Source organism: Xenopus laevis, chromosome 2L (assembly GCF_017654675.1).
Source record: "Xenopus laevis strain J_2021 chromosome 2L, Xenopus_laevis_v10.1, whole genome shotgun sequence".
NCBI lineage: Eukaryota > Metazoa > Chordata > Amphibia > Anura > Pipidae > Xenopus > Xenopus laevis.
In genome coordinates this window covers 115,526,322-115,540,465 of record NC_054373.1, presented here as the reverse complement: position 1 = coordinate 115,540,465, position 14,144 = coordinate 115,526,322, and positions in this window count along the sequence as shown.

Here is a 14,144-nt window from a genome sequence, read left to right as displayed (position 1 = left end):
TAAAAACCGGAGCAGAGTTTGTAGCAGCCCCCCTGGTGTCAAAATTTATATATATATATATATATTGAGAGAAAGAAAGAGAGATGAGAGAAAGATACATTTTTAGTGTATTTTGGATATTAATTAGTATTTATATATATATATATATATATATATATATATATATATATATATATATATATATTTATCATGCTTTTAGCGCTAGGCTATTGTATAAAAAGATATTTCGATATTTGGCAATTTTTTTTTGTGTTCCCTTGCTGGTATTTAGTTTAATGTAAACATTTCGGAACCCAAAGTTTCTGATATCCATTTAAATCAACAGGCATGTTTGTGTGAATGGGAGAGATTTTATTCACTGTTAAGTCTATTTACTTAAACATTTAAAAAGTCGTTGAGAATACATACTCAATACAATTTAAGTCTCTAGAAACTTTATACGGTTCTCAAAAAATGTTATTGGACGATTTCACAAGAAATATCAAGCAACAATTGATAACTACCAAAGGACAAAAAAGACATGCGTGACACTCAAAAAGAAAATTGTGAAATTTCAAATTTAGATAAATCTGCCCTGAAGTCTTTTCGATTAAAAAGTTATTTGGGTATTAAAGTGTTGGAAAAAAACAGTCACTTTTTGAACTACTTATTTAATTCAGCACTGAATTAACACATTGTTAAAAGTTAATTTAATTCAATGCATACTAAAATTACTATAGTTTAAATAAAGCATGTTAATTATACATTTTGGTAAAATTCTAATAATTACATAATGAACTGTTATAAATCAAAGAATTCCAGCTGATTAATATTGGGGGATGTATATTCTTGGCAAGGCAGACATCAGCTTATTCAGGAAAAGTGATAATGTAAAGTTTGAGGGGTTTTCATTCTAGAAATGCAAAGGCACTGTAATTATTCTTAAATATGTTCAAGTTAAAGTGTTCTATGCAGAATTTTACAATGATTTTAAAACGTTTTTAAGCTGAAACATCTGCTGTTTAAAGTATAATTATAAAAGAGTAGATTTGTTTAAAATTGAAAAATATGCAAAATGTACCTTTTCTTGTATGTTACAAAATTGTTGTAATTAAATAGAACTGAATAGTTTTAAACATCATCTGTGCCCGCACAGATACAAATATGAATAATAAATATTTGAATTCTGTGTGCCTAAAAGAATTTACATAGGAACTTATCAATCTATAAAGAAATCAGCTTGAGGTTCCCTGCAGCATGGGAACAGCAATAGTCCTTTGACCCATTTTCTAATTTTATGTTATATCTATATCAAATATTATGCGGCAGATTTATTAACATTCATATTTTTTCCCCAATCATACTTGTTATTGCTAAATATTGTACATTTTACTAATGATTTTATTTTTTATGAAAAAAAACTTAAATTATTAAGAATAAAAAACACTACTACAAAACTTTGTTATCTATAAGCTTGCAAGGTCATGTAAAAGTCAATGAGAGCTGTCCTTTATCAGTTGTAAAATCTTTGCTTTGAGGTTTTGGGGGGGTTTTTGTTTGTAATCTGACAATAATTCTTACAAAAATGAGGATTCTAAGGTTTCTATATTATTCTTATTAGAATTCGTTCTGCATTTTAATTTGTCCACAACTTTTATTTTAGGGCCTTTTAATAAATAACTTACATTCTTGGTGATTTTTTTTTTAAAAAAAGAAGTGTGTTTGTTCGTGCTTAAAAAAAACACAAAAATACAGATTTTGATAAATGGACCTCTATATATCTATATCCTGAAATATACCCCAGTTCATACTAAAATTGCCCTTCTACCTTTGGTTAATTTTTAAAAATATCCTACCACCCCATACAAAAATGGTGAGATAGTGTATGCAGTGTCCTCATTATGGGGCATATTTATTAATGGTCAAATTTATAGTTTATGGGGTTTATAATAACAAATAAAAAAACAAACAAATATAAAAAGTATTGTAGAAGTGATACCTATATTGCTAACAATAAAAATACATTGCAAGCTTTCGGAGCACCAAGGGCCCTTCATCAGGCAAAACTCCCTTAAACTCGAAATTCGAAAAAAAAAACCAACCAATTAAAATGTATTGGAAATTTTTTTTTTAAATTTGGATGAATAGGATGGACCTGCAAACTCGAATCTTTTTTTCAAAAGTCCACCAAACAACTCCAGATTGATTGTAGGAGGTCCCCCGTAGGCTAAAACACCAATTTTTAGATGGCAAATAGTCAAATTTGAATTCTTAAAGAGACAGTACATGATACATTTCAAAATTCTAATTCTGAATTTTTTTTAAACTCAAATTCAATTTGGACTATTCCCTAGTCAAATAAACTAACAATTTGAAATTAGAATTTTCAATTTGATAAATCTGCCCCTATGTGTCCTTGCAATTATATTTTAAAAGCAATATTATTTATGTACACAGATCTATGTCTCCCACTCCAACTACTCTATTCTTTGGTTTCTTTTTGCTATAACCAGTACTACATGCTCCTATCATTTATCATAAAATGCAAAATAAAATTTTATAGAAATTTGCCACAGGTTGTCTTTATAATTTTTCTGTTGTATGAAATGGGTTTGCCTTTTTTTCCCGATTTGTGAAAAATGTGGTAAAAAAAACCAGATTTATTTATTTTTTAAAAAAAGTGAAAGGTCCGCAGAAAAACCTCAACAAGAAAAAGCTGATGAGGTTGCACAGAAGTCAATGGCAATATTCTCTATAACTTTATTTATTTTCTCCAGTTTACTAAAACATTTGGGGTTTTTAGGTTCATTGAAAATTATAATTCTCACTGGAGTATTTTATTTTTTCCACAGAAACTCAACTAGTTGGTTTTGAGCTTTTCTTCAAATAAGGTAGCTTTTGAGGAAAAGTTTTTAAAAAATCAGCTTTTTTACGCTCTCTGTATTTTTTTTCACTCAAACTCAAATTATGATAAACTGACCTCTATATCTTGGTTGTAAAAAAGGTTAGTTATTTCTTTGCTAATATCAGTTTTTTTTTTTATAATCCATGGATTTTATTATTTTCCTGCTCTGCCACTGTAAACCAGCTGAGTTAGCATTCAAACTCTTGCCTGTAAGGCTAACTTTTACCCCACCTCTAATACCAAGCAAAGTGGCAAAATAACATAGCAGTTCCAAACGCAGTCTTTGGACTTCTAGCCTTTAAGTAAATGCATTATTCATGACAAGCTGATGCAAATAAGAAGGTGATGAAAGGCTAGGATCTGATATCCTATAAGCCGCAAGCATGTTTTGTTCAGTGAATTAGAAACATACGGATCACAAACTCCTATGGAAGAGCCAATAAGCAGCAGGACACCTATCTACATGTAAATGCAAATTGATATGAGTCCTGCTGCTTATTGGCTCTACTATATGAGCAGCATTGGCAGGATGCAGAACCATTAACATTTGCTGTTGGGTATGTGTCCAGTTCAACATATGGGTATTCTGATCCTGTGGTGTGACCTGTATGCACTATAATATAAACTCACTTTGGTTTTGGCTGTGGGGTCAACCATAAAAAATCGATGTATAGAACACTAGGTCGCTTCACACCACCACTCTATACCTGTACCTTTACAATGTAGCATTATTTTAAATAAATAAGTATATAATAAAAAAGAAATGGCTGCACTTACCTATATGCAACACATTAATTGCTGGTAGCAAAATGTGTATGCTGGTAACCTGTTAGCCCTTGTATAATTAGTATATGCAGGAACAATTCTACACCCCTTCCTGAGAGAATCACTTCCTTACACTGAGGGCCACATTTACTTAGCTCGAGTGAAGGATTAGAATGAAAAATACTTTGAATTTCAAAGTATTTTTTTGGCTACTACAACCATCGAATTGGCTACTTCGAAATCGACTCCGAATCAAACTAAAAATTGTTCGACTATTCGACCATTCGATAGTTGAAGTATTGTCTCTTTAAATAAAACTTCGACCACCTACTTTGCCACTTTAAACCTACCGAGCACCAATGTTAGCCTATGGGGACCTTCCCCATAGGCTTTCTAAGTAATTTCTGATCGAAGGAAAATCGTTCGATCGATGGATCGAATGAAATGCGGTAAAACTTCGAAGTCGAAGGATTTTACTTCAATGGTCGAATATCGAGTGTTAATTAACCCTCGATATTTGACCCATAGTAAATGTGCCCCTTATTATTTTTCAATGTGTTCTTGTACTAGCTTTGAGGTTGCCACTTCGTACTATAAGCTTTTATATACAGCGAGCAAAACCATGTTTACTGGATCTTCATGCATTAAATGTCATTTCAAGGTATAGATTTAGCTTTATATTTATGCCATTTTCTCTTTTCTAATCCTCTAATTTTAGTCCTTTGTTGTTCAGTAAAAACATGTGACTAAAGAAAAATTAGACTGCTAAAATATTGAAAATGAAGTATTATAAGAAAAATAATATGCTTGTTCCTAGGTAAAGCAGCAGTTAAGCTTGCTTATCCTTCCTCAGTTGTTTTCCTTATCCATAGTATTCATTTTTTTTTCTTTATACATCTACATGCATCTTATCCCTAATCTCATGAGCTCTAAATGGCAGAATATACTAGACTGTAGTTTAATACAGTCACTCTTCCACTCCCTTGCTCAATGTGTGCGATTGTATTAAAGGGGTAATGTTTATGAATAAGAAATAATGTTTTGGTCACCAAAACTAGCATTGATCTATTCTAAGACTATATATAATTTCAAATTCAAACCTCAAAAAAAAGGTTTGAGAAAATGCCCCAACATACATCACAATATGTACATATAACTGTACTGCTGATACCGCCAGGTGGAGAAATGGCAGACTGTAATTTAATACATAAAGCAAAAGTATTATATAATAGGCATGGGAGTAAGTGGAACTATACTGTTAACCATATTCAAATACATTGGTGAACTGATTTTGTTTACTTTAATAGTTATAAATAAATGATGAGTCAAATAAATGCTGTTAATTGTTTAAAGTAAGACAATCCATAAATCCACCAACATCTTTAAGGGGGTTATTTTTCAAAGGTCGACTTTGTGATTTTTTTTTAGACCTAATATAAACTGACAACTCAATTTATCAAAAAACTTTAATGGAAAAAAACTAGAATCAGTGAATACTAGATGAAAAATACTAAATACCTAAATACTTGATTCAAATTTTCGGCAAAAAAACTTGAATCACTTGAATTAATCGAAGTTTCAAGTGAAACCCACCAAATAAACCCTGAACATCATAAAAGCTACAAACATCTTCAAATAGTTCAAGAGACCTCTGCCATTGACTTCTACGTGACATTGACACATTTTGTCCGAAGTATTTTTGGATTTGAGCTATTTACAGGGATGTAATACATTTTTTTTAAGCCCGAAATTATTTTTTTACCTGAAAATTAGAGTTTTAACTGGATATTACCCTCGAAAACTCGAATTTTTGCGTAAAAAAACAACTTTCATAAGTAATCCCCTAAATGTTTAGTTCTGCATTGTATTTAGGGGGTTATTTATCAAAGATTGAGTTTGTGAGGTTTTTTATAACATGAATAAACTCACAACGCAAATATTTTCTAATTTATGAAAAAACTTGTACACAAAAAGCTTGAAATCAGTGTGAAAAAAACAGAATACTCAATTTGATTGAGTTTTCAGCAAAATTAAAACTCAAATCTCTTGAATTAATCAAGTTTTAGAGTAAAACCCACTGAAAAAAACTGAACATCATAAAGGCTACAAACATCTTCAAATGGTTTAAGGGACCATTGCCATTGACTTCTACATGACCTCGACAGGTTTTAGCTGGAGTATTTTTTGATTCAAGCTATTTCCAGCTTTGGGGTATAATAAATCTCAAAAAAAAAAATTTTAAACCCAAAAAATTTTCAAATTTTTTTAACCTGAAAATTCAAGTTTTGACTGAAAAATCATCAAAAACTTGATTTTTTAGTGTAAAATAAAACTCGACAATAAATAAATGTTGTTATCTATTTCCCTACCCTGAATTAGTATTTATTTTCTTTATCTTGTATATGAACAAAAAAAAAATATGTCTTTAAATACGTAATACAAAATATGCTTAAATGTAAGCAGCAATTATAAGTATACACATATTTATATAATTTACACTGTGCAGGGACAGTTTACATTCTATGTATAGAAATAACTTCGTTTTAATCTCTTTCGACTTATTTATTTATAATGAAAGCATTTTACTGTGATTTTTTTCCTTGTGATACTACATTCAAAATATCACTGGTTACATCACTGATAAAGGCCTACACTACACAATATTTAATCAAACAGTACTTTTGTCAATTTACTATAACTCAATACTACTGTTTACAATATTAGGGGATGATGATTTGCAATTAAAAAAAAAAGATCTTTGGCAAACACAATAATAATAAAAAATATTGCAATTACTTCTACCTGAGGATAGTCAAGTTAATAGGTGCATTTGTTGTATATTGTTAAAAATGCAATCTCACACACATTAGACATATATAAATATGGGCTTATTGCTAGGACAGAATATTCTATAATTGTGTGTTTATTGGAAATCAATAAAAATGTCCAACTTGGCAATATATACAAATCTATCAGTACAGATATAGGATCCCTGATTTGGAAAGCCATTGTACAGAAAGCTCTGAATTGCGGGAAGGCTATCTATAATAGAGCCATTTTAAGGAAATAATTCTATTTTTTACAAATGATTTCCTTTTTCTCTGTAATAACAAAACAGTAATGCCTAACTAATGCCTGAATCCATATTGGTGGCAAAAGAATCCTATTGGGTTTATTCAATATTTAATTTTATATTTAGCATACTTAAGGTATTAAGATCCAAATTACAGAAATATCCCTAATCTGGAAAGCATTTTGGATAATTGATCCTATACTTGTATTTTTAAACTGTGTAAATACTAAGCAAAAGATAAAGGCACCATTCATTTTATATACCCTACCAGAATATTATGTTGTTATTAGTAGAATTGAGTTTTATCTATAACTATGATAGAATGTACTGTATAGATGAAATTATAGTTGTAAAATTTTAGCACATACTCCTCTTTATAATAGTAGGTGCAGCTTAACTGATTAACCAAGAAATTACATAATATATATAATCAAAATCAGTTTTATAATCATGTTTATTCTGAACAAAAATTCTGACAAAAAGCAGTTTACATTTTTATTAAAGCCTATGTTTTCTCATGTTCACCTAAACATGTCTATTCTTTACACCTGCTAGATATGCATTTGTATTTATTGATTCATTATTTATACTATCATTTCGTAGCAAGATACATTTTATTTTAAGCTTGCCCAGGGCTGATATTTATGTCGGCTATTTATGCAAATGCCTTTGTTTTAACTGAACTAATAGGAAGGGGGCAATTGTATAAGATGCCATGTGTACCAACAAATCTAGAAGTCTTACCTTTTCCTTCTTGTACCATGATATCAAATTAAGATTCTTCACATCTAAAAAAAAAATAAATAAGCACTGGTAACTGATGCAAATTAATTAATAGGGTCACAAAGAAGTGTTGGGTTAGTAAAAGCTATACTTCCTTTACAATGTATTTACCATTATAGTAATTATTATCTTTCAATTAAGCATTAAATATTAGTATGACATGCACACATAAAATGGAACCCATTGAAGCATACACATTGATAATGAACTGTCATTCATGGGAGATGAGTTGAAGCTTACCATATTCATGGGTCATTGTTCATATAGCATTATAGGTCCATCTTCATGGTCTTGTATGATTGTTTAGGTATTAGACAACTGTTAATTTCCCCCTATAATCTGGAAGGCACAACTTTCCCTTCACTATATGTATAAAAAGTTACACTGAGCAAGTATTCTTGAACAAGTAGGTGATTCTCTTGCAACTGGTGCAAAAAAGCAAAAGTGTACTTCACAGGGCCATAATTAGTGCTTCTGTTTCCGCTCTCTTTCCCTTGTCAAATCTTTAATTCCGTTTTACTCAGTTTTGTTCAAGGGTCATTACAAATGTCTACAGATGATTAGCATCTCTCCTGATCAAACTGAGATGATTAGCAAAATAAAATCTTTGAATCCCACTTTGCATAGTGAAAAAGTATCAGGGATGATTAGCAAATGCAGCTAATTGTGTAGAGATTAACTAAGCATCAAGTTGTTTTGCACAGCGTTTCATAGTTAAGGAGACCTGAACTCCATTGTGCTGTTCTGTACAGTGCATTAATGAGCCATTTAATTTAAAATGCTGGGAAAAGTTGTATTCCTTCAGGATATTTCTAAGGCTATTGAGAATGACCATGTCAAATATAAAGGGGGAAAAAACGCTTCTTGCCAGTTCTCTGGGTATTTTGTGGATTTTTGTGAATGTTCTTTTGTGCAGTAATTACTTTTTAGTATTGGAATGTTTTATCATTAACTAACCCACAGCATGTATGTGGCACATAATGCAATTCAGGTCTTAATCATGATTTAAAAATGTGATTTAAAATATTGTAAAAAGAAACAAAAAGGTTTATTTCATCATTTAACTTGGACAGACGTATGTAAGCTCAGACAGTGAGTTAATCTTCCAAAAATGTTATAAGGAATTACATAATTTTGAAAACTGTACACATACAATGACTGTTAAGTTTTGATTCATATATGAATATACTATATAAACTCCAGCAGCATTGAGTGCAAGGCTAATGACATACAGAGTGGCAAAACAAATGTGAATGTATTATATTAGTCAAATCTGCTCTCTTGAACATTACATTTCCTGTTTGTATTTATCTAATGGAAATATTAAGGGCTGAATACAGAATAACTTCCCTCTTGCTTTTTTACCTAGCATCAATAAAGTGTTACTGAACTGAAAGGGCTAAGTTTGCATGTTGGCAGACTGCAATGCAAAAAGTTTCGTAGAGTAAATGCCTCTACAACTAGAGCTCAGGATCAGGGATTGACAATATTTGTGCAGTAACTGCGAAGCTCCATGTTGTAGCTCTCATCATATATCCAAAAAACTAAATGGGCAGCACTCCAAATAAAGTTAAAAATTGCCTTTATTCACCAACAGCAGGGCAGCATTTGCAACGTTTCAAGCCTAGCACGGCTCTTTTTCAAGCTCTTTGGGCCCACAATGCCCAGGCCGATGCTGTGTGGCTGGGGGGCCCACTGGCCTGCAGCCTCAGGGGCCCCCCACACCCTGCCCTGGGCCCCCCAGCCTCAAACCCCCTCTGGGACACCTTCAGCCCAAAAGAAAGAGGTGGGTCTGGGCAGAGGGGTCCAAATGAGCCGGGGCCCACCGGATTTTTTCCTGGTGTCCCGCAGGCCCAGTCCGACCCTGGTTGTGTGTGTAAGACGCCTAACTGCAAGTACCATGTAGTGACTATTCTTCTGCAAGATGGATTGCACTGAACTAAACAGCTAAAAAAGTAGTAGCATAAACATTTTATGAAGATAGGATATGATCCTGTGTGATTGAAAACCAATTGCCATTTCTAGAAATGAAAAGTTGAAGGTGTGCTTTGAGGTTAATGCAGCCCTATTTGTGGGAGCAAATGGTATGATCTATTTAGAGTAAAGACCTGCTGACTAAACACAAAAGTGAGATGCATTGGAGCCAACATCAGTTGAATTGCATAACCATGCAAAAATGTGTTTGAGACTGTTTGCAGGGCAGAGGTACTTTCAGGCATTTTGATTGGCAGTTTTGATTAACAAAAGATAAAAGCAAAATTGTTACATTTTGTGATGAGGTTTAATGTCTGTGTTTTACCTTGTGTCACTAATTAAAATTTGACATAAGATTCATTTAGCATAAAGCAACTATTAATTAATTAAAATCCAATTAATTATAGACAATATCAGTAAAAGCTAGAGGACAGATGATTTCATAATATGGTGACTTTGTTCTGTGATATCATTCAAAGAGAAACAATTCAGTTCTTTACTTTTAATTTCTCCCTCAAACATGCACCAGTAATTTGAAATAAAATTACATGTTATTGAAAGAAAACTAGAGGAACTCTTTTAACACCAATGCAGTTTTTAGTCCAGTGATTTGCAAACTATGATCTATAATAATTACTGTACCTCTGTCAGTGTTAGGCATCAGTTACTATAGGTCAAGGTCTTTTGACTTTGCCCACTTTCTCCCTACAATTAAATACCTTTCCACAGTAAAAGGCTTACCGTGGAAAGTCTGCTCCAATAAGTAAGATGGTAAGGAGATCAGATGGAGTGTCTGTCCCACCAACTTCCAGGACTCAGCAGCAAGATTTTCTAAACAGAAAAAAGCATATTGTTTATTTAAACTCATCTTTGGTGGAGCTTACATCTCCCATTATGGGAAAATTAAAGGCAAAACTCTCCTTTTGGCATATTGGTTTGGTTAATCGCTCTACATCTCCACCATAAAAACATTTCTCCAGTAGATAGGAAGGGATGGGAGGAAAAAAGAGTGGGAACACTGTTACAAAAAAGATATGGTGGATTACATAAATTAAAATAAAAAGGGCAACTTGCAAACATGAAATCAAATCAAGAGTAACAGATTCCAAAATAATGTGGTAAAGAATTGGACAGCAAAATAGAAGAATACCAGGGAAATGTCAAAAATAAGAGAAAAGAAATTCTACTATAAGGCCATATAAACATATTGCTGGTAGAAATTAGGGTCCTAGCCCTACAGGAAAGCACACACCTGTAACAGTAATACAGTATAAACTTAAGTGTTTGACAATTATGTCCTAAGTATAAACACCTAAATAGCCAAGCTGTGGCTCCAGTTGAGCAAATGTGAACCTTACCCTTGATTACTGTTATATTAACAAAGTATAGTTTCTATAGAGTCAATCATTCAATCAGATGTCTTGTTATGAAAAATAAGAAAAGATTTGCTTGGTTGCATGCTTCCCACTGATGTATTCAGATGGACAGAATAATGAAGCTGTGAATAATATTGTACAAAACCTTTCAAAACCTACTTACCTGCAGATTTTTGCTTTGGAAGTTTCCACCATACTTTACGCAACTACGTCAGATGTTTTTTCGTAACGAATAGGAGTATTCATCAAAATGCACATTTGCGTCAGCAATGATTTGTTGCTGAGAAAATATCATAATGAATTTTCTCTAGCGTTACTTTCTTCCAAGCCAAACTTTGTTAACTTACTTATAGCTTACGTCAATTTAAATTCAGTGGGAATATAAAGGCCATATGTATGTATTTATTAGTGCTGGTGGTGAAATTGCTGGAAGTGGCCACTTCTTATTAAAAATGTCCAAGGAAGCAGAAGGAAGACAGAGATCCTTTATTGCCCTAGGTCATGAGCCCACCCTAAAACAAATGTGGCATGAGCTTCAAATGTTAAAAAAAGTGTAAATAAGATGTATTTAACAGTTACAACTTGTAAACATAATCCCACTTTAAATATGACAAAACCCCAGCATATTGATTTTTGCGATGGCTTTTTTTGGAATACAGGATATGATGTCCCTGACATAATAAAGTTGAGGACATATATTCATTGTATTATTTTGCCAGTCAGAACGTGGCAAAATAGATTTTGGTGAAAAGGGTAAAAAATTGAAATGTTCACACTTATAGCGGATTTACATTTGTGCGAATGAGAGAAAATTTGCCTAGAGAAACGCAACGAAAGTTCTCCAGTGACAAGGTAATTCGCTAGTGAAGTGTGTGGTTTGTCTTTTAGTAAATAGGTGATGTCGCTGTGAATTGTCTTTTTAGTGAAAATTCTTTAAAAAAAAAACACAATTTCTCTTTAGTAAATGTGCCCCCTAGTGAGAAATGTGAGATTGTATGTAAAGGATGCTTCTGTATATTCTCATTTATCTATGTATCCATCTATATCTACTCTATCTATCATTCCTCATAAATACACAGACAACCAAGGTTTTTATACCTTGTATTCGCTGCTTATGAGCATTTACAGCATGTAAATGAGAATCAAATGTTGATAAAATGTATATTTCGTATGCAAAAGATGAGTCTGAATTAAAGTACCTTACAAGTCATTTTCTTGTGCAATAATTCATCATGTATAGAGTAATTTATTTCCTCTGGTTTTAATATGTTACAGATGAGTGGCGGTATGTCTTTCCTGTTAGAGCATTACAACTCAGGCCCCTTTTGCATTAGGCTGGTACTACTGCAGATACCTGTGGTGCTCTTCATGGTTCATGTGGTACTAATTTAAATGGGAAGTTGCACATATTTCATTGAAACACTTGGTAAATCCAGCTTTCACAGAAGGGTGCAAATGATGGACTGTTCTCTGTATGCAGCTGAACTGCTCTAAATGTGTCAGTGAGGGTTATGGATCATTTCATTCAGCCATCAGCTATGGTCTACTGTGTGTACAAATCACAGCCTAGTGTCATCCAACAGAATATTTCTGACAATACTTGCACATTTATGGTACTGCCATTTTTAATAAGAGTTCTGCTACCTTACTTAAATAATCTTACATATTTAACTCTGTGTTTCCTGTGTGGTATCTCACTACTGCTCACATTGCTCACAACAGATTATTTACTGTGTCTAGAGTTTAAAAAAAATAGCTATCATCCTTTCTAGTTCTCATTTTTTTCATCTTGGCAAAGACTTTCAGTTATAATGCATTTTACTCATCATACAAGTTGGATGTGTATATTTGTATGTCTGCCTTATTTTATTATTATTGATATTAATTCTGTATTATTATCTATAAAAAACGTAATGAAAAGACAAGAAAGAGTAAGTATTCAGAAATAATCCACTATTCTATAGACTGTTCTCATAGCAAAGCCCTGCACAAAAGTAGTACCTGCAGCTCAGAGGTAAAAGTCATGTGTTGCACAAGCTCCATTGCTTTCTGAAATGTATACAGAAGACAGGTATAGAAAAGGTTAATAACCACGGAGAAGATGTGGGCAGATGGGAATAAAATGGACATACAGTACATAACACAAATTATAGATGGAGGTGAATAACAAATATATTTAGATTGATGAGAGGAAAGAAGCATATTTATTCAAGTGAAAAGGCCTAGGGCCGGATTTACATAGCAGGCACCCCTAGGCCCACTGATGTTTGTCGCCCCCAGCCCCTCTCTTTTATTTGTGCAAATTTTGATCATCAGGACCGGAGCAATGGGTATTTGCACATGGGAAATTTAAAGAACCCTTTTATCTCCCAGTGTTTTTGAACTAATTTGGGTGTGGTTGGACAGCATGTCGCCCCCTAAAATCCTGCTGCCCTAGGCCCAGGCCTTGGTGGCCTTTCCACAAATCCAGGCCTGCTAGGGATATAAAATAAGAATGGTGAAATTTAAGGATTATGATGTAAGTAAGGAGAACTATGCAAGGTAAATCAGGCAGGAGGCAGAAGCAAAGTGTGTATATATATATATATATATATATATATATACATATATATATATACATATATATATATATATACAATATCAAAACAGGAGGGTTGTGGGAGCACTCTAAAGGCTTTAAAGTATATATATAAGTATAATAAATGCTATTGCATATGTACCCAAAACAGAGGTTATTTTGTTACAAAGTTATGATCATAAAATTGATAAGCCACCATACCATGTCAAGGTAAACCCCGAATGGCGGTCCTTAACTTGTTTTATTTTTTATGTGCATTTTAGCATTACCTGTAATCAATGTCCATTGAATGCTGTTTTTTCACTGAGAGCTAAACCCTCCCCAGCCAGCAATCAGGCTATTAAAGGAGAGATATTCCCAAAACAAACGCCCAAGATATATATATATATATATATATATATATATATATATATATATATATATATATAAAATATATATATATATATATATATATATATATATATATATGTTTAAAAAATTACATAAATTTATACTGCAATTTAGTTTTTGGAAGGTTGTACATACAGTATGTATATTCATCATTAATCCATGAATGTGATCTGCATCCGTCAATTAGAATTGTTTTGCCTCCAATAAGGATTAATGATTGCTTAGTTTGGAATAAGTACAATGTACTGTTTTATTATTATATAGAAAAAGGAAATCATTCATAAAAATGTGAATTTATTCATTAAACTGGGGTCTATGGGA